The sequence below is a fragment of the Procambarus clarkii genome, unplaced genomic scaffold, assembly GCF_040958095.1.
Source record: "Procambarus clarkii isolate CNS0578487 unplaced genomic scaffold, FALCON_Pclarkii_2.0 HiC_scaffold_1609, whole genome shotgun sequence".
Classification (NCBI taxonomy): Eukaryota; Metazoa; Arthropoda; class Malacostraca; order Decapoda; family Cambaridae; genus Procambarus; species Procambarus clarkii.
The window spans coordinates 304-23,040 of NW_027190636.1; the positions used below are offsets into that span (position 1 = coordinate 304).

Consider the following 22,737-nt stretch of genomic DNA (forward strand, 5'->3'; position numbering starts at 1 on the left):
AAGCGGATATGATATTTGACGCGTCCAGAACTGGTGATTTTTGGTTTAGTTTTAAATGCACCACCACCACCACCATTGCTTCCCCAGAGCCTAATTAAGGACCGGTAAAAGGAGTCAATATGTATGTCATCTATAAACCAAAGAATGAATAAAAACACACACACACACACCTACATAATAGTACTAGGAAGATTGTATCGGCATAAAAAAAAAAAAGTACTCCCATTGGGTCGTTTGAACTCGCGACTTCCAAAACACCAGCCACACACCTTACCACCCAGCCACCATAGAGTGGTATAATTGTGCAACTTTAGTTATAAAACTAAAGTTCTTATTGTCTCCAAATCTTATTGTCTGTTCTATGAAAAGGCATGATGTAAATTATGTATTTTTTGAATGATTGAATTGTAGGCACATTAAGCGGATTCGATATTTGATATATCCAGAAAAAGGTGATTTCTGTTCAGTTTTAAAATGCATCACGTTAACGCTAAAGGACTGGTAAAACGACTCGATGTTTGTCATTTTAAAAATAAACACTAAACTAGGCCCTTAACATATCTAATGTTTGAATATAAATTGAATGCATATAAATACAAAGTGGGAGTGGCTGGCTGGCTGGCTGGCTGGCTGCCTGCCTGCCTGCCTGCCTGCCTGCCTGCCTGCCTGCCTGCCTGCCTGGCTGGCTGGCTGCTGGCTGGCTGGCTGGCTGGCTGCTGGCTGGCTGCCCGCCCGCCCGCCCGCCCGCCCGCCTGCTTGCCTTGCCTTGCCTTGCCTTGCCTGTCCTGTCCTGTTATTGCCTTGCCTTGCCTTGCCTTGCCTTGCCTTGCCTTGCCTTGCCTTGCCTTGCCTTGCCTTGCCCTGCCCTGCCTTGGCTGCAGCTGGCTGGCTGGCCGTAAATCAACTCTTAACAACACCACACCACACCACACCATCACTCATCACCCATCACCCACCACCGGCCCCAGTCTCCCAGCCTCTCTTATATACCCGAGCAGGCCCTTTAAATTATTTGAATTGTTGCACTTCGGCCAATGGCACGATCGCTTGCTGCTCAAACATATTCTGGTTCACAAGTATTATAATATATTATATTATATATATATATATATATATATATATATATATATATATATATATATATATATATATATATTTATTCATGAAACACATTAAAACCTTGATCATTTATTCATTCATTACGTCTAGTGAAGAATTGCTTTTGTTCATTTGTATGATTAAAAATTGATAGAATATGAATTCCTCGCTTAAAGTAAAATATAAAATATATATTGGATTTATATGATTGGTTAATATTCCAAGTGATGCTGAATATCCCCTATAATTTTGTTTTTGTTTGTTTGTTATGTACACATTCCAAATGAAATCAATATAAATGTTATTATTAATGTTTGAAAGTTGATTGTCTACTTGAATCTCTCTATTAAAGTGTGTGTGGCTCCGGATGGAGCCTGGTTATGGTATTTGTCGTGGTGGGTGGCAGAAGTGCTTACTTCTTCTCTGTCTTCTTTGGCAAAAGAACTGCCTGAATGTTGGAAGAACACCTCCCTGTGCAATGGTTACGCCAGACAGAAGTTTGTTGAGTTCTTCGTCGTTGCGGATGGCCAACTGCAAGTGACGTGGGATGATACGGGTCTTCTTGTTGTCACGTGCGGCGTTACCGGCGAGCTCCAGAACTTCGGCAGCGAGGTATTCCATGACGGCTGCCAGGTAGACAGGAGCGCCAGCACCGACGCGTTCGGCGTAGTTGCCTTTACGCAGCAGACGGTGAATTCTGCCCACGGGGAACTGAAGTCCGGCCCCTGCTGGAGCGAGACTTTGACTTGCCCTTCACTTTGCCTCCCTTGCCGCGTCCTGACATTGCTGCTGCTGTTGTGGGTTTGTGGTGTTTTATGCCGGCCCGCAGATCGAGCTTCGTGTTATATACCCCGCTCAGGATCAAGGGAGTCCGCCACTGACCAATCAGCGCGCTCCGCCACGCGACCCGCTCTGAGCTGAGTCGCGAGCGGGATATAAAAGGAAAGCTCGACTCGCGCAAAAGTTCATTATTGTATCGCAACGCCAGCCAGCACGAGCATCATCATCATGCCACCCAAGGCATCTGGAAAGGCTGCCAAGAAGGCCGGAAAGGCCCAGAAGGCCATTGCCAAGGGCGATAAGAAAAAGAAGCGCAGGAGGAAGGAGAGCTACAGCATCTACATCTACAAAGTGCTGAAGCAGGTCCACCCCGACACTGGTATCTCTTCCAAAGCCATGTCGATCATGAACTCGTTCGTGAACGACATCTTCGAGCGCATCGCCGCCGAGGCTTCTCGCCTGGCCCACTACAACAAGCGTTCCACCATTACCAGTCGGGAGATCCAGACGGCTGTAAGGCTCCTGTTGCCCGGAGAACTGGCCAAGCACGCCGTCTCTGAGGGCACTAAGGCCGTCACCAAGTACACCTCCTCCAAGTAAACGGCTTACTTACTGCCCTGTGGTGGTGGCTTGGCCTCAAACCAACAAACTCGGCTCCATTGGAGCCACACTTTAATTTCTAAAGAGATTGTGAGTGTTAGACACCAATACTATTATAACAAAAACCTCTGTCACTGAAAGCAAATAGCTATAAAATGAGAATATTTATGAAACTGTCTGTGTGTGTTTCTCTCTCTCAGTCTCTGTCTGTCTGTCTGTCTCTGTCTCTGTCTCTGCATGTCTCTCTCTCTCTCTCTCTCTCTCTCTCTCTCTCTCTCTCTCTCTCTCTCTCTCTCTCTCTCTCTCTCTCTCTCTCAACACACATATAAACACTCGGTATCTTTTTTCTAGAGATTAGAGATTCATTGTTATGTTCCACATTAGGATTACTATGCAGGCCACCCTCTTAAGGTTTGAAAATGTCAAGAAAACGGTTAATTTAAAATGTCATCTCCTAACTTAACAGATTAAGCCAGAGGACCAAAAACAGAATAAAACAGGACAGGACAGTATGTCACTTATACAAGCTGCTTTTATTTCTAGTACAGTATGACAATTTTTTTTTTTTTTTTTTTTTTGGAGGGGGGGGGGGGGGAGGATCCTTGGCAGTGCATAAGAATGAAAAGCGACGGCGTTTTGTTTGTAAGAGGACAGGTTGTACTACAAATGACTTGATTTATTGATATCACGTGTACAGTGTATGTATGACACCTAAATTATTGTATTTATTTATTTATTATATGTATAGATGAAGGTTAATTCATATGACTGATGCTAGGAATGTCTGAATTCTCCTTAGAAGGATATTTTGGCCCTGAGAAGGGCCGAGTTTGGTGTATACTAGGGTGGTCGTTTTAGCTTATGCACGCTCTCCACGGATACGGCGAGCAAGCTGAATGTCCTTTGGCATGATGGTGACACGCTTGGCGTGGATGGCACAGAGGTTAGTGTCCTCGAAGAGACCGACCAGGTAAGCCTCGGATGCCTCCTGTAAAGCCATGACGGCAGACGACTGGAAGCGAAGATCGGTCTTGAAGTCCTGGGCAATCTCGCGCACCAGACGCTGGAAGGGAAGTTTCCTGATGAGCAACTCTGTGCTCTTCTGGTAACGACGGATCTCACGCAGGGCGACCGTTCCGGGCCTGTAACGGTGAGGCTTCTTCACGCCCCCTGTGGCAGGAGCAGACTTGCGTGCTGCCTTGGTGGCCAGCTGCTTACGAGGAGCCTTGCCTCCCGTGGACTTGCGAGCAGTCTGCTTGGTGCGAGCCATGGTGAACAACTGTGGTTTGTGATGGCCGGCGCCGAAAAATTTTTGCTTATATACGCCGTCTCGAGGCGCTTGCTCGAGCGCCATTGGCTGCTCGACTCGCCTACGTCACCCCGTTGCCCCTCCCCTCCTTCCTCTGGCTGCAGCCAACAGGCAGCTCACCTCAAACACTATTATCGCTGATTTTGCTCTATTTTTTGGATTTGTGCAAAAGTCATTTCACAGAGACGTGAAACAGACGAGTAGGCAACTGCAGTTTTGAAAGCGTTGTGAGAAAGCCGTGTTTCTGCTCGAGTACAAGCATAAAGTAAGGACAGGCAGGAGTTAGGAGTTGCCATGCTACAAGTACGTCCGCTTGACGGGATATAGTCTGGGGAAATCGTGCCGAAATTTCCATTCAGAGTACTTTGCTTTAAGAGGTCAGACCCCACCCTGATCCGGTGCATTAAACCGGTAAGAGACGGGAGACCTCTTAAGGAAAGTGCAACCCTCTAGATCAGGCTCTCCTGCACCCAGCACTGCCGGGTGGGTAAACATTAGGCAGCAACGATTAGAGCCATGATCTACCGAATCAAGGTACGATTCAGAGGGAACCAGATCCCTACTCGATCAGAGATATCGGATTTGATCACCACTACAACCAATGTTGCACCCCTGGACGTCGTACTCAACGATGATGGACTCCCTCAACTGCTGTTCAGCAGTGCCGAGGCCGTACAACGCCTCTTTAACCCCATTCACCTCACTGCTCTTGAGGAGGCGCACATGTTCCTCACCCCACCACGACACTACCTCGCAGCCAGGACTGTTTTCGTAAGGAGAGTGAGCTCCCTCATCTCTGAAAAAGCTACCACCGACGTCGCCACCAGCATAACCGAAGATAACCCTTCCTTGACTGCAGTCACCGTAAAATTCATCCCTGTGCAGGACAGCCACCTCTCCACTATGAAGGTCACCTTCACCTCGCCTGAGGAAGCTACCTCTGCTACCACCAACGGCTTCCGGTGCTTCGGCCTCGCTTGTACACCCCGACTAATAACAAGAGAACATTACTACCAGCTACGACAGTGTTTTAAGTGCTATAGTTATGAGCACTTCACTAAAAATTGCCCATCTCAGGACCAACGGTGCAGCAAGTGCGCCGAGAGTCACCACTTCAAACAATGCACCAGCGACTTCCTCAAATGCCTTCTCTGCCAAGGTCACCATACTGCCGTCTCTGCTGAGTGTCCAAACAGACGTCAAGAAATACAGAAGATGACCGAAGCCAGGCAAGCCAACACCACACGACGAGAACCGTCAACATTCAACGTGCAAGCCGCCAACTTTCCTCTGCTTCCGGGAGGGGGCGGAGCTTCTGCACAGACTGCATCCCATTGGGGCCCTGGGTCCCAGCCCGCCAACCAATCATCGACGCAGCAGCGACAGCCACAACTTTACTCTGCTGAATCAACAAGCCAACCCTCACCACACCAGATGCTGCTCCCTAACAGGAACCATAACGTCATAATGGGACTCATCCGCACTGCTGAAATGATTGCAGGCACGAACACCAAGGAATTTGTACGAATTCTGAACATTATGTACGCTGACAACGGTTTACCAACATTTACTGTTCGTGACGAGCTCTTCACAACAACAGCCTCAGCCAACACCAATGCTACGACTTCAGCAACAAATACCACTTCTGCTTCTAACATCACCATCTCTTCAACTGCATTGGCAGATATCCTGTCTGCTGACGCCCACCCTGTGCAACCTGATACAGACTCTGCAACATCCTTGCACACTGCTACTACTCCAGACGAACCATCTACTTCTCCAGTGGTACCTGAGACTGCACCAACTTCAACAGCTTCACCAGAAAATACACCAGCCGCACCTGAGACTACACCAGCTTCACAGGTACCTACACCTGATGCTTCTGAAAACCAACACTTGTTTTCCGATGATGACTCTACTGCCTCGATTGACGTTGAAGCACAATCACCATCTCCAGCAACACAGGAGTCTCCAAGAGTCTCCGCACTATACGATCAACGTGAACAACTTACACTTGGAACTCCCGAATACAGACGCCTCTCCAGCAAAATACTCAACACAAGGTATGCGGAATGCCTGCTGAATGATCCAAACTTAAAGTACACACTAAAGAACGAAGTAATCTTCGTTGAATGCGACGAAACCACATTGTCAAAGGACCTTTTCCCACCAGACTACGCCGATTACAAACATCAAATGATTACTCGAAGCAAGAAGAAAGAAGAAACACCAAATTGAAAAAGAAGAAGACACCACATGAAGACAGATTGTTTCCACCTTGAATGCTGAAGCACTGCCACCGCCGCCTTCCAGACCCGCCTCCAAGCCTAGCCAGTTGTTGGGTTGTTTGCAGCATCGACGTATTGCCATGCAGCTGGGTTTAGCCCTGGCACTTTTTCTTCAACTTCAGCATTTCCTCTCACCGACTACTCTTCAGCTGTCCCCACTTCAAGGCTCGCCCCAATGGGCATCTTCTCCTGTATTATTCAATTCAAAAAAATATTCCGAAATTTGGCAGACCACATTTCCATCCCACATTATAACTTCAAGATGAGCACATACCAGTCCATTACACAATGCTTCAGATGCTATGGATTCAACCATACCACCAGGCAATGCAAGGAAAAGGAACAAGCCTGCTCCTTATGCGCCAACAAAGGACATTTCTGGAAAGATTGCACAGAAGGAACACGATGCTGTATAAACTGTGGTGAAAACCATCCTGCCACCCACCACAATTGCAAAATCAGGGTGCAACTCATCAAGGCAATGAGGAATAAGACCCAAAACACACTACCCCAATATCATGCCCAGACAGCACGCCAGCTTTATCCCCAAAACCTCACTAACCAGCTTCACCGCCCCAACACACTTCCCCAAAATGCTCAAACAATACCCATCAACCCTCAAGGTAGAGGTGCCCTGCTCCCCACCCCCCCAGGTTTCCCACCTCTCCAAACCCACACCACCAGCGGACACCATCTCGCAAACCACCATACTCAGGCCCCCCCTCCCCCCCCCTCACCCAACAACAGACGACACCCCGAGAATAGTGGCAGCTATCATAATAGCACAGATATCAGCACAAGGAGACACGAGGAAGGCAATTTCCAACATCCAACAAATCCTACTAGCAAACAACCTCCCTCCAATAGTCATCCCTCCCAGCTTGGCGTCACAACCAGTACAACCCCTAACACCTCCCCCCATCACCCCACAAGCACTTACACCACCACCACCCCTTATTACTCCCCAGACACCAAACCCAGTATCACCCCCACCCCTTATCACACTCCAGGCATCAAACCCAGTACCACTCTCACCCCTCACCACCTCCCAGACAAAAAACCCAGCACCACCCACACCCTCTTCCCCACCTTCTATCACACCCCAGGCAACAAACCCAGTACAACCCCCACCTCTCATCACCTCCCAGACAGAAAACCCAGCACCACCCCTACTCTCTTCCCCACCCCCCATCACCCCCCAGGCATCAAACCCAGTACCACCCCTACTCTCGCCCCCACCCCTCACCACCTCACAGACAACAAACCCAACACCACCCCCTCCCCCCATCACCCCCCAAACACCAAACACAGAACCATCTACACCCTCCCCTGACACCCAGGCCTCTAACTGCTTCTCACAGACCATGCTCCCCATGACAGCTACCCCTCTTCAGTCAAAAAGATCAAGTTCACCAAAACACAAAACAACTCTTCAAGTGAAAAGAACAAACTCACCTAAACAAAACAAAAAATTTCTGCATGCAAGACGAACAACCCCAATACACAAGAAAACCAACCCATCAATTAAAAAGAAATCAGATACCAAGAAACATGTAACCTCCCTCACCTTAGCCCACACGCCCAACACGTCAACTCACCTCACGCCCAACACGCTAGCCAACCTCACGCCCCTAACCCAATACCACACAGGTACAAAGCCCAAAATCCCACAAAATTTGCCCCAAAACGTGTCTTTCTCAGCCAAGAGGACTAACACCTCCCCAGACCACTCCCTCACCCCTACACCAAAACTTCCTAAATTCATACCAGACACCATGCAAAACGGACGCCATACATATCTCCTACCCAAATCTATAATTACCAAATCTGTCTACACAACGAATCAATCCACAAAGGAGAACCCCTCCGGTTCAAATGCCACAAACACTCCCCCAACAAGTCAATAAATATGAAAATCACACAATTTAACGTTAGAGCATATTACAACATCAGACACCTAATTGCTAACTTTGTGGAGAATGAAAGACCGGATGTGCTGCTACTAAACAGCACATGCGTGACGAACTCTCACAAAATTAGACATTTTGGCTTCACAACATACCAATCTCCTGATGAAGCTTACGAAGGGGTTGCTATTCTAATAAAGAACACCTATAAACATGACCTCCTCACTACCAACTGGCAACACAAACACTTCCTAGCAGTCCGCATTCACACTCAACACGGGCAGATGATCATTGGTACCACATACATTCGTCCAAACTTGGGTCTCCCCCTCCAGGACCTAAACACTCTCTTCAACCACACACACATACCAGTCTTCCTCCTAGCAGACCTAAATGCAAAACACCAAACATTCAACCATCGCCAACACAACATGCACGGTCAACAACTACACCAACTCCACCAAAACAAACACCTCACCTTCCTTGGCCCTGACTTCCAAACAACCTACACACACAATGGAACTGGGAGACCAGATCTAATCCTCACCAACAGAGCAGGCACTCACCTACAACACTACATCACACCCGGACCCCTCACTGGCTCAGATCACATACCCATATCACTCACACTCTCCAGCAACCCCATACTCATCCCAGCCACCCCACAATATGACTATCAAAATGCAGACTGGGAAGCCTTCAAACAACACCTAACTGCCAGCACACAGCCCTACAACTTCCAAGACAAACCACACACAGACATAGATTCCCAAGTCCTCACCATCCAGAATAACATCATACAAGCAGCTGATGCTACCATTCCAAAAACAACCCACAAAACTAGATACTCCTTTTTTCCTTCGATCAGAACAAAAAGGCTACTCTCCTGCTATCACAACAGATTCACCCACAACCTTCACAGATACAATCAAGTAAACACAGACCTCACTATACTCAAAAACCACATACTCAACAGCCTTGACCAAGACCATGCTAACAACTGGGAGAAACTCATACATAAAGCTGAAATACAAAGAAAAACAACTCCACAACAATTCTGGAACTTCATAAAGAGGATCAGAGGAAACTCCTCCTCTTCTGCCTTTACATACATCACTCACAACAATCAAAACTACGCCGATCCCTCAGAAGTAATAGGCATATTCAAACAACACTGGCAGGACATCTTCAATCCCCACCCCCCACAACCAACAGCAATACAAAACATAAACAGAGTAGAAACATGGATACGACACAACCCTCATGCCATCACACACTACCCTACCATTGACCTCACGACACTAGACGACTTAGAAAGTGACCTCACAGAATCAATACTACCTGAAGAAGTTAAACTCATGCTCAAGAACACCAGACGTAAAGCCCCAGGAGCCTCTGGCATTGGCCAAGCTCTCCTCAAGCAACTTCCAGACCCCCTAATCTTTGCACTCACAGACGTCTACAACGCCTCACTAGCATCAGGATATTTCCCAAGCCCATTCAAAGAAGCCACAGCAATCCTCATTCCAAAACCCCAAAAATCCCCGACAGACCCTAAGAACTACAGACCGATCAGCTTACTAGAGACATTAGGAAAAGTATACGAAAAACTCATTAATCATAAACTCAGGAATCACCTAGAACACAAAAACATATTGACAGACAAACAATTTGGCTTCAGACAACACCGCTCAACACAAGACGCACTGAACATAATAACAAACTACCTCTCCATAAATAAACACCAAAGGGCCAAGACGGCCCTCATTGCAAAGGACGTCGAAAAAGCTTTTGACACCGTATGGCACGACGGCCTGCGTTACAAACTCTGCACTCTGTTTCAACTATCTGATAACATGCAGAGGCTACTTTGCAGCTTTCTAACAAATAGAAAGATGCAGATCAAGTTCCTCAGCAAGCTGTCGGGTTATTTCAACCTAAATGCAGGTGTCCCTCAGGGCTCAGTTCTTTCACCAACCTTATACATACTCTATATAAACGACATCCCTGACCCAGTATACTGGACATCAATGACCCTTTGCTACGCTGACGACGTAACCCAACTGATCACAGACTATACGATTAACGCCCTCACACGGAAAGCACAACAAGAAATAGACAAAGTCACCCTCTGGGAACACGACTGGCGAATAAAAACAAACCCCAACAAGTCAAAAATAACTTACTTTTTCTACAACAAACGACGTAACCCTGACCCAGTAAAACTCTACTCTCAATCACCAGATGCAACCCAGATCCCAAGAGTCAACAAAACCACAGTACTTGGACTCACACTAGACTTTAACCTTCGCTTTCACACACACATAACACCCAAGAAAGCTATAGCCTCAAACGCCCTATCAAAACTCTACCCACTCAAACATGCCTCCCAAGCCACCAAGCTCTACTTATACAAAACACTTATTCTCCCACTCCTAACATATGCACCGATCCCACTCACACTTGCAGCACCAACAAATAGGAAGAAACTCCAGCGTACCCAGAACAGGGCTCTGAGATGGGTGTTCGATACCCATTGGCAGGACTTCACCACCAGTGAGGCCCTGCATGAGAGGGCGAACATCCCACCTCTGAACATAACCTGGGATACTATGGGGAAGAAACAGATTGACAGAATTCTCACCTATCATGACAACTACGACACGTTCCTCAGAAACGTCCTAAGCAGACCCAGACATACGCACAACCTCTTTAACCTGATCGACGATCCACCTCCTGCTCCGTCCTTTACATAACCCCTCTCCTATAATATCACTACTCAAATCACCAAACTTCCAACTATAACCTCCTAACTCTTCTCCTCCCTCTTTAGGGGGGGACCAACTAGCTCCCGTTTTCTGGTGCCTTGGGTGGGCCACGATGCTGATTATCAGATCAAAGACCACATCTGGTGTGAGCCTCCAGGGCACACCCAGCTGAGGGCTGCTGTCTCCGTGGGTGCTCAGAAAAGACGAATTGTTGTCACAGATCCGATTCCTTGCCTTCACTGCCTAGTCTGGTCATAACGATTTCAATGCCATGCAGCTGGGTCTAGCCCTGGCACTTTACCTCATACTAAAAACCCTTCCTCTCACCCCCACTAATTCTTCCCCTATCCCCACTTCCACGCTCACCCATTAGGGTATCTTGACCTATATTTAATTCATTCATTCATTCCGAAATTTTATTATTCACACAACTTCAACACCATGACTGGACGCGGCAAGGGAGGCAAGGGACTCGGAAAGGGTGGCGCCAAGCGTCATCGTAAGGTGCTACGTGACAACATCCAGGGCATCACCAAGCCCGCTATTCGTCGCTTAGCTCGTCGTGGCGGCGTGAAGCGTATTTCGGGTCTCATCTACGAAGAGACCCGTGGCGTCCTGAAGGTGTTCCTCGAGAACGTCATCCGTGATGCTGTAACCTACACGGAACACGCCAAGAGGAAGACCGTCACTGCCATGGACGTGGTGTACGCTCTGAAGCGCCAGGGTCGTACCCTCTACGGATTCGGCGGATAAGAGCTTGGCTAATCCATCGATTCCACCCACCACCACCTCAAAACGGGACCTAATTAGGTCCCTATACTTTTTTACTGAAGGGCTTAATAGACGATAACATAAATTGTTTTGATATCAGCTAGCACATTGGGTCTTATGAAATCTATTTTTTATCCTCGCATGCTTAAAGGGACTCTGATTGGGGAGGGAGGGGTGGGGGGGGGGGGGAAGGTTTGTTCCGTTATATACTAGCAGAGCAGGATCATTGGTGGTGGGGGGGGGGGGGTGAGGGAGAGAGAGAGAGAGAGAGAGAGATCTTTCCCAACTCTTCCTTTTTACATGAGTGAGCTACCCGTTTTATTCATTTTATCCTTCTCAGAGCTGTTTTGATAGTATCCAAATGATGGTAAATGAAAAGGGAGGACACGAATATCTACCCAGAATTCAGGACTGGCAATCGATATGCATGTTTGAGTGCGAATCTTTTTCTCTCTCAACTTAGGTATACGTTTATGTCGTACCTAAAAGCGAGAACCTCACTATTGGGACAAGTATGCAAGGCCCAATTTTCCTAACAAGCACAGTTAATTTTGTTATTTTCGAACATTTCTTTCCAAATTGGTTTATCCAATTAACAGTATTATATTAAGATCATGAATTGCTGGGTTAGGTTAGGTTAGGTTAGCTTAGCTTAGGTTAGGTTAGGTTAGCTTAGCTTGGGTTAGCATAGGTTAGGTTTGATTACATTTCTATGTTAGATTTAACTCAAATTCAAAACAATTGCAGTCATTCGGCTTGTTAGTCAACTTGCCTCTAATAGGGGCAATTTGTCTAACAAGACTATTTAGTTTTGTGTGCATATATATATATATATATATATATATATATATATATATATATATATATATATATATATATATATATATATATATATATATTATAGCTTCAAGACTCCGAACCAATATAGAAGCATCAAGAGGAAGTGCTTGTGTTATGGGCCAATAGGCCTTCTGCAGTTACTTCCATTCTTATGTTTTTATTCCCATTGGTTCGTGTTTTATCTTGTGTAAATGTCAATCACCTCACCCAAAACTTTGGTACCATATCACCTCACCCATGTATGTGTGTATATATATATATATATATATATATATATATATATATATATATATATATATATATATATATATATATATATATATATATATATATATATATATATATATATATATATATATATATATATATATATATATATATATATATATATATATATATATATATATATATATATATATATAATATACAGAGTAAATCTACCCCAAAAGTAATGATTTATTTGTCTACAAAACTAAACTCTTTTTGGAATCATATGAGGCCCCTCCACTGAGGGGGGAGGCCTGGATGTTTATTGTCATGTGTATTCATGCTGCTTGCATGTCGTCGTTTATTTTGCCTTTGTTGTTTTCTTGACAGCTTTCTTTGCCTTGGGTGGTTTGGGAGATTTTGAAGCTCTCTTTATTTTGGGCTTTTTGTTCCCAACAACAAGCTGCTGCTGCTGCTTCTTTTTCAAGGCTGTAGGTGGTTTGTTGCTTGTGGCGGCTTTCTTGGGAGTTACCACGGCCTTCTTTGCTGCTGTAGATGGTTTCTTGGTTGTGGTGGCTTTCTTGGGAGTTAGAACGGCCCTCTTCTCTGCTACGGCCAGCTTGAATGATCCACTAGCTCCACTTCCCTTGGTCTGAACAAGAATGCCGTCAGCCACTGCTTTCTTGAGAAATCTTCGGATGTAAATGGCGATCTTGGCAGCCTCGACTTTGTTGTTGGCAACAACGTACTTCTTGATTGCTTGTAGAGACGAGCCCTTACGGTCTTTGAGTGCTGCGACCGCGGCTAGAACCATTTGACTAGTTTTCGGGTGAGCAACCTGGACGCGAGGTTTCCTGGTGGTGGCCACCACAGCAGCAGCAGCCGCAGCCTTCTTGGTAGGCTTTGCTTCTACCATGATGATGATGAGATAACCAAGGTGATGAGAGACGCTCAGGCAGTCACGGGGGAATGATGCTGCCGCCGCTTGAGCCGAACCTATTTATGTGCCGGCACGGTACAGAAGCTGCAACCTGGCAACTCGTCCACCAATCACGACGGTTGGTTTTACGGCTCCGAAACCTGGATCCCATATCTTCTCTAAAATAGAAGCATTTGTTCATGTTCTTTGTAAAAGTATCATAAAGCAGGACAGATGAGACAAATATCATAAAAACTGAAGAGCAGATGAGCACACACATGTATGTATTACAAAAGAAAATCCACAAATTCATTAGAAATTGGCAGGGTAGGCTGAGGAAGTAGGTAGATGTAAAATGTCTGTAAATGGCGAAAGAACATAAACCCAAGACTGAATAAACGATGTTAAATATCCATGCCAAGGAGACAAAAATATGTTAGGATACAATTACCATTAAGACACCACAAGAAGGTCCGTATCCTGCCGTGATGACTAAAAAGAGTTGGTTATTAGCCACAATGTGTAGGCAGTCTCATGCCAACGGCCATACCACGTTGAGAACACCGCTTCTCGTCCGATCAGCGAAGTTAAGCAACGTTGGGTTTGGTTAGTACTTGGATGGGTGACCGCCTGGGAACACCAAATGCTGTTGGCAATAATGTTTTTTGTTTTGTTTTGTTTTGTTTCGTTTGTTTTTGTTTGAATGGCTGGCTCCACGGGAAATTCACGGAGTTGTGTGGAATAAGGCCTGGTAAAATGAATTAATATGTATGTCATGTTTAAAACAAACTCGCTTAATATAGTGTGTGAGGCTTTATACAAAAACAAACAACCAAAACAAAACATGTTGTATATATATATATATATATATATATATATATATATATATATATATATATATATATATATATATATATATATATATATATATTATATATATATAGCTTAATCCGGGTTTGAACTCGCAACTCCAAGAATACGCATCACTTATATACACTTTACCACTGGACCACTGCAGGACACTTGATGCTGAGGTATCAATTTAATGACGTAAATGCCATTTCCACAAATAAATGATAATTTAAAAGTATTTGTATGTACAAATCTTTTCTGTTTAAAAGGCTACAATATCAGTTACTGATATAATTTGTGTTAATGTTTCTATACCCACAGGAAGGCATGTTTTTGCTTATATGTAAGGGGTACGGAGAAGGAATCCACAGACCATCATTCCCCTTCCCCCCCCCCCCTCCCACCTACTACCACCACCACCACCACCACCACCACCACCACCACTACTCACCACCAATCACCACCAATCACCACCACCACCAATCACCACCAATCACCACCACCACACCTAACCGAAAACCCCCTAACACATCAACCCTCCCCCCAATCAACAGGCGAAATAATAACCCTCAAATGCCTGCCTGCCTGCCAGCCAGCCAATACTAACGGTCTTCTCAGAAAGAAAATCTCTTTGTATCTGTATTACTTGATGAAATGTATGATTCTAATAATGAAAATAAATTGTTATGTCGGTTGTATGAGCATAATGACCAATATGCACATGATATGAATGAATTAAATAGTGTAGTTTTAAGTAATTAGGTTGTAGACACATTAAGCGGATATGATATTTGACGCGTCCAGAACTGGTGATTTTTGGTTTAGTTTTAAATGCACCACCACCACCACCATTGCTTCCCCAGAGCCTAATTAAGGACCGGTAAAAGGAGTCAATATGTATGTCATCTATAAAACCAAAGAATGAATAAAAACACACACACACACACCTACATAATAGTACTAGGAAGATTGTATGGCATAAAAAAAAAAAAAGTACTCCCATTGGGTCGTTTGAACTCGCGACTTCCAAAACACCAGCCACACACCTTACCACCCAGCCACCATAGAGTTGGTATAATTGTGCAACTTTAGTTATAAAACTAAAGTTCTTATTGTCTCAAATCTTATTGTCTGTTCTATGAAAAGGCATGATGTAAATTATGTATTTTTTGAATGATTGAATTGTAGGCACATTAAGCGGATTCGATATTTGATATATCCAGAAAAGGTGATTTCTGTTCAGTTTTAAAATGCATCACCGTTAACGCTAAAGGACTGGTAAAACGACTCGATGTTTGTCATTTTTAAAATAAACACTAAAACTAGGCCCTTAACATATATAATGTTTGAATATAAATTGAATGCATATAAATACAAAGTGGGAGTGGCTGGCTGGCTGGCTGGCTGGCTGCCTGCCTGCCTGCCTGCCTGCCTGCCTGCCTGCCTGCCTGGCTGGCTGGCTGGCTGGCTGGCTGGCTGGCTGGCTGCCCGCCCGCCCGCCCGCCCGCCCGCCTGCTTGCCTTGCCTTGCCTTGCCTTGCCTGTCCTGTCCTGTTATTGCCTTGCCTTGCCTTGCCTTGCCTTGCCTTGCCTTGCCTTGCCTTGCCTTGCCTTGCCTTGCCTTGCCTTGCCCTGCCCTGCCTTGGCTGCAGCTGGCTGGCTGGCCGTAAATCAACTCTTAACAACACCACACCACACCACACCATCACTCATCACCCATCACCCACCACCGGCCCCAGTCTCCCAGCCTCTCTTATATACCCGAGCAGGCCCTTTAAATTATTTGAATTGTTGCACTTCGGCCAATGGCACGATCGCTGCTGCTCAAACATATTCTGGTTCACAAGTATTATAATATATTATATTATATTATATTATATATATATATATATATATATATATATATATATATATATATATATATATATATATATATTTATTCATGAAACACATTAAAACCTTGATCATTTATTCATTCATTACGTCTAGTGAAGAATTGCTTTTGTTCATTTGTATGATTAAAAATTGATAGAATATGAATTCCTCGCTTAAAGTAAAATATAAAATATATATTGGATTTATATGATTGGTTAATATTCCAAGTGATGCTGAATATCCCCTATAATTTTGTTTTGTTTGTTTGTTATGTACACATTCCAAATGAAATCAATATAAATGTTATTATTAATGTTTGAAAGTTGATTGTCTACTTGAATCTCTCTATTAAAGTGTGTGTGGCTCCGGATGGAGCCTGGTTATGGTATTTGTCGTGGTGGGTGGCAGAAGTGCTTACTTCTTCTCTGTCTTCTTTGGCAAAAGAACTGCCTGAATGTTTGGAAGAACACCTCCCTGTGCAATGGTTACGCCAGACAGAAGTTTGTTGAGTTCTTCGTCGTTGCGGATGGCCAACTGCAAGTGACGTGGGATGATACGGGTCTTCTTGTTGTCACGTGCGGCGTTACCGGCGAGCTCCAGAACTTCGGCAGCGAGGTATTCCATGACGGCTGCCAGGTAGACAGGAGCGCCAGCACCGACGCGTTCGGCGTAGTTGCCTTTACGCAGCAGACGGTGAATTCTGCCCACGGGGAACTGAAGTCCGGCCCTGCTGGAGCGAGACTTTGACTTGCCCTTCACTTTGCCTCCCTTGCCGCGTCCTGACATTGCTGCTGCTGTTGTGGGTTTGTGGTGTTTTATGCCGGATTGGATTGATGTCCATAGGGAATGGAAAGGATGGGGGAGGTAGAGGGATGGGGAGATGAAATTCAGGAAGAGGATGCGGGTGTAGAGAGAGAGGAGGTTTGAAAGTTCGGTGGCCTGTCCACCATGGGTTGACATTTTTGTATGTGTTGTTTGTTTGCGTATGTGTTATGTTGGGTTGTCAGTACATTGGCTGGGGGGGCTAGTGTTTGTGACCTTGTTGGTGTCCTAAAGCACTAGAGCCGATGGAGTTGGCTGAAGGAGGCTAATCTTAGAAACATCAGGGTAGTTACACTTCTGCCGCCACGACAAATGGTTTTTTGGTTTTATATTTTTTTGTAGGTGTTTTATTTATTTATATATTTTTTTTTTTTTTTTTTTTTTTTTTTTTTTATTATTATTTTTTTTATTTATTTATTTTTTTATTTTTTTTTTTTTTTATTTTATTATTTTGTTTATTTTATTATTTTTTTTTTTTCTTTCTTTCTTTATTCTTCATTTGGTGTAGATTGGGTCCGGGATGGGCCACTCATCTGGATCGTCTGGCAGACCGCTTAGTATCTGAGGGCTTGGGAAGGCCTCATCATGGATATGTCTGATCACTTTTTGTTGGAGAGTGATTCTTCTGGTTCTGTGTGGTGGTTCGTGGATCTCGTAGTCGCTGGTGGTGTTTTCTGCTACGAAGGGATCTTCTGGGTCTGGGACATACATGTTCTTCATACGGTACAGCTGTCTTCTGGCCAGGTAGCCGAGCCTAATGTTCATTGGCTTCATGTTGAGCGTCTCATGGATCAGGTCAGTTCTTACCCTGTCCCTCAGAGTCAGGCCCTCTGCAAAGCGAAGTGCTTTGTTTTGTACTCGTTGAATCTTCAACATGTTGGATTTGTTGGTGAGGTTCAGGGGAACGTAGGGGTATTCCAAGCTAGGCCTTATGATCATTCTGTACAGGTGGAGCTTGATGTGGGATGGGGCTTGGTTGAAACGGAAGAGCCTCTCCAGTGAGCCCCGGGCCATCGCTGTCTTCTGGGATACGTACTGGGAGGAGTTGAGTAGCCTGTTGAAGTTGTAACCGAGCACTGTGTTGGAGTTTGAGATGGCTATGGGATCACCCCTGATTCTTATTCCCCCCTCATTTTCAATAGAGAAGGCCATACAGCCGACAGTGCTTAATTGGATCTTTTCTGGGTTAGTGGTGATCCTCCATTTCCTTTCCCAGTTAGCAGTCCTTGCTAGTTCTACGTTTGCCTTACGGGTTACAGTTGCATGCTTGGCCGCTTGGATGCTAGGGTTAGATGTTATTACGTGTGTTACGTCGTCCGCAAATTGTACGATAATGGTGTCCCTATACTCTGGTTGGGGTAGGTCATTTACAAAGATGTTGAAGAGAACCGGGCTCAAGCATGATCCTTGGGGGACTCCAGCTGTTGGGGTGAAGGCTGCGGCCTCTTTTGCCTTGAAGCTGGGGGTAACTTGCCTATTCTTAAGGAAATTTCTGATCAGCCTGAGGAGGGTCCAGTTTTGCGCTGGTAAGTCTGCTAATTTGTACACAAGACCATCGTGCCACAAGCTGTCGAAGGCCTTGTGTACGTCCCTCGTTGCAATCAAAGCTACCTGTTTTTGCTTTCGAATTGAGCTTACGGCGTCGTAGATGATGTTAATTGCGTGCTGGGTTGATCTATGTGCTCGAAAGCCAAACTGCTTTTCTGTGAAGAGGTTGTTGTACTCCATGTAGTAGTTAAGACGGTTTGACATGATTTTTTCAAAGCACTTGCCTATCGTGTCTAAGAGGGAGATTGGTCGGTAGTTGCCAGGTTGGTGGGGGTCTTTCTTGGGTTTGGGAATGAATATCATCTTGGCTGACTTGAATGCTACAGGAATGTGACCCGATGCCAGCATAGCGTTGAATAGGTTGAGTATGGATTGCATAAGATTGCCTGGTAGAAGTTTGATCTGCAGCGCTTTGATCCCTGATGGTCCAGGGGCCTTATCTCTGGTGCTTTTGATGACTCCTCTCATCTCTAGCATAGTTATGGGTCTTGTTAGAGGGTGGTCGTCTTCTAGGGTTGTCAGGTCAATCAGAGGGGTGCTGTTAAGGGAGGCGGCATTTTCTGTTGTCCATTGGTTGACACGTTCAAAGTGAGTGTTGTTGAAGGCTCTGCTGTTTGAAGCTGTGAGTGTCTTTTTCCAGACTGCGCCCATGAGGTCAGCCTGATCCTGTGGGTCTTCTAATTTTTCTTGCTGCTCCTCTTCATCTTCGTCAAGGAATGTGTGTACAAGGTGGGTGAGGCTGGGGTTAACTGATCCCAGGAGCTGTCTGATCTTGCGCCAGAAAGTAGCCGGCTCCCTTTTGTACTGGTTGGCCTGTCTCACCAGGGTTCCCCAAATATGGCTCTTGTGGGTCAGCGTAAGGTCTATGGTTTCCCTTCTGAGTGTTTGTAGGGTCAACGCTGGTGGCTGGCCAGTTTGGTAGTGGCTTTGGCAGGCTCGCTGGTACTCATTCATTTTGCCTCTGATTTCTCGGGTCGGCTTATATTGGTGGTAAGTCCTTGTGGTGGATATTTCACAAGTGGCCTCGGTTGCAAGCTGGATCCGGTTGTGGATGGTGTTTACTGCTTGGTCGATTGTTTGGGTTGGGAGGTTCTCGAACTCAATGATGGGGTCGTCAGCAAGGAAGGTGTCATATTCACGGGCACGTATGGTTCCCAGTCTGGGCCTGGGTGGTGCCTCATATCTGAAGGGGGCTGCTTGGAGGGATGTGACCACAGGGATGTGGTCCGACCCCACGTTCTTCCCTGGGGTTACTCTGCAGTGGAACAGGTCACAATCTCTGTTGGTCAGCACTATGTCAGGGGTGCCCCTCTGGTTGCCCGCAAAGAACGTCTTAAAGTGGGGGCCTTGGAAGGAGAGGTCCCGGTTTTGCATTAGATTGAAGAGCTGCCTGCCCTTGAGGTCTGGCCTGGCAGGTGCGTTGAATAAGGCCTGATGGTGGGCATTCAGGTCTCCTGCGATGATAGTGGGGAGGTTCCTGTCGAGCAGCTTGTTCAGAGGGATGGAGGGGAGGTAGGCCAGTCTAGGTGGTAGATATGCGGTGCAGACAATGAGGGGGCCGTGTGAAGTGGTGAGTTCTATTGCAAGAAAGTTGTCGTCTTCTATGAGGATGGGGCGGTAGGAGAGCCCTCTTCTTATTAGTATTGCCACCCCACTGTACCTACCCCTGTTGACTTCCCTGGTGGAATATCCCCAGATGGAGATGTGCTGGTCCTGTCTGGCCGCTGTTTCATTGAGTAAGATTACATCTGGGTTAAGTCTGGCTACTTCCAGAGTGAGAAGGTATCTGTTGTTAAAGAAATGTCTGATGTTCACCTGAAGGATTGTGATCCCCATTATTGACTATGAGACGGAAGTGTTTGTTTGGCTGTAGTGCCAATGTTATTACATTCGGTTTGGTCGCTTCTGTTTGTGGAGGAGGGGGGTAAAGCTGTTGAGCCAGGTATCTTGTTCCTGGTTCCGGTCGGGGAGTGGTTGGGGTTGGGGTTTACCATACGTTGCTGTGCCATTGAGGGTTCTTCGGTGTCACTGCTGTTCATGATGTCGACATCCGTGGTGCTAGAGTCGCTCTCTGGTGAAGAGTTGTGGGGGTTGCTTGCCCTTGCTCCGTCCACAGGGGATGGGGTTCGGCTGTAAGTGTTGGTCCTAGGCCTCTTGGTACAGCGTTGTGTGGAATATATTGTTGTGGGGCTGCGGTGTTTGAAGCGAAATTTCCTAGTGCCCCGGATGGGGTTCCGTATGGCAAGGGAGTCTGTGAGAGCTTTGAGGGCGATCCGATGTGGGAGTGCTACAGGAAGGGTGGACATAGGTGTTTCCCAGAATGTCGGGGTGGAGGGGCCGGGGTTGTTCAGGGAGTTTGGAGTCTCCTGGGCGTTGGTAGAGGCCTGGGGGCGAGGAGTACTAGGGTTGGGGTTGTTGGGTTGTGCTTGGGCCTGGCCGGCGGTTGTTGTGATGTTAGGAGTCAAGTAGGCAAGCGAGTCCTCGGACATATGGACAGGGGGTAGGCCATTGTCTTTCCTAAGTGAGTTCCAGAAACCTAGGAGCTTCACTGGGTTGTCTGGAAATTGGATTTGAGCAAATGTTAGGAGTTCGGCCCCTAAGCTTGGCTTGGGATCGGGGTTTGTTGCAAGAGAGTTAGGTGTTGGGGCCTGTTGTGTTTGATTCTGGGTTTGCTCTGGTATAACCGTGGGGTTATGGGGGTGTTGGGTGCTTTGGTGTCCCCCCTGGGCCACAGCCTGGGCCTGTTGTTGGTTAGGGATGCCCCAGGCATTTACTGGTGGAGGAGGGGCAGGGATGGTAATAGCTGCCTGTTGGCGGGCTGCTGTCTCCGTTTCATGCAATTGCTTGATTGCCTCTTGCCTGCGAGGACAAAGATGCGAGATTGCAATATGTGGACCATTGCATAGAGCACATTTAGGTGTTGGGTTTGTGCATTCCCTGTAGCTGTGTTCCCCTGTGCACCTGCTGCACTTGGGGGTTCCATTGTTACATGCATTGGAATAGTGGTCATACTGAAAGCATTTGAAGCATTGCTTGAGCTTGTAAAACCTCTGTGGGTTGATTTTGTCAGGTTCAGCCATGATGCCAAATGCAGAAAGGCCTTGTGTGCAGACTTGCGTTGCTTGCTCCGGTGAAGCCAGAGTAAGTTTCAGTACTTGGTTGTTGCGTCGGGTTGTGAATCTGTGGGCCTGAAGTATTTTGACATCCCTGTTTTTCCTCTCTATTTCTGCAATTATTTCATCATTTGAGTGATCCATGATGATGTCATGGATCCTATGTACAAAGATGGTGCGTTGGGCTTGGAATTCAGCAGGGGGGTAGACAGTGATATTCTTCTCCCTTAGTTTGTTCATGGTGTCTGACGAAAGGAGGTCTGGGAGGTTTGCATTGGGCACCAACAAGATGGCTCCATTAGTTATTTTGTACACATTTTTGTAGGTAATCTGGGTGACCTCGTAGACCACCTCAAGTAGTTGGGCTGGGGTACGACCCCGGCCAGATTCGTCTGTGAATCTGACTTTGGTCGCCATAGCTTGGTGGGCCAGGCAGCCTAATCTAATCTATACTATGGTGGGTGCTGTGTAGTGTCCAGGTAGACTAAGTGGATGGTGGGTGTTAGTTAGGCCGAGGCCTCTAACTTCTAGTTGCTAGGCAACTAGAGCTACTAGACAAGGTGGTAATTGAACCTATCGATAGCCTAAGCCTGCTACAAGGCTGTTAGATGCCCGATCAAACCTCCGCAAGAATTTCAAGAACCCGGTTTTGGCTACCGCTCGGGAATGATCGTTTGGAATGGCGAAATACAAGAGGTAGAAACAGTTTAGAAAGACAGCCTTATTCACTCCTTAATTCTATGATTAGTAGTTTATGCATTGTGTATTGTGTGAGTGTGTGTGTGGTGTGTCTTGGTACAGGCAGGGAGAGAATGGGGAGGAGAGGGTGGGGAATGGGGGGGGGGAGGGGGTGTGGGATGAAGGATGAGGATGGGTAGTTATTTTATTAGGACATCATACTGCTGTAAGCGTCAGTAGAGCTAGGTTGAGACACAGTACAGGTGCCCCGGCGTGTCTTGACGCCGAGAGAGCTTGTAGTCGACTGGCAGTGGGTGAGGCTGGCTGCTACGCGGCCGGCCGGCTGTGATTGGCTCGCTGGCG

General features: G+C 46.2%; 1 non-coding gene across 1 annotated transcript; it reads left to right on the forward strand.

Annotated features, from left to right (window-relative positions):
- Positions 1-14,023: 14,023 nt before the first annotated feature.
- Positions 14,024-14,142, forward strand: LOC138362304 (5S ribosomal RNA). Its single transcript, XR_011227555.1, has one exon. It is a non-coding gene; the product is annotated as a 5S ribosomal RNA (ribosomal RNA).
- Positions 14,143-22,737: the final 8,595 nt, after the last annotated feature.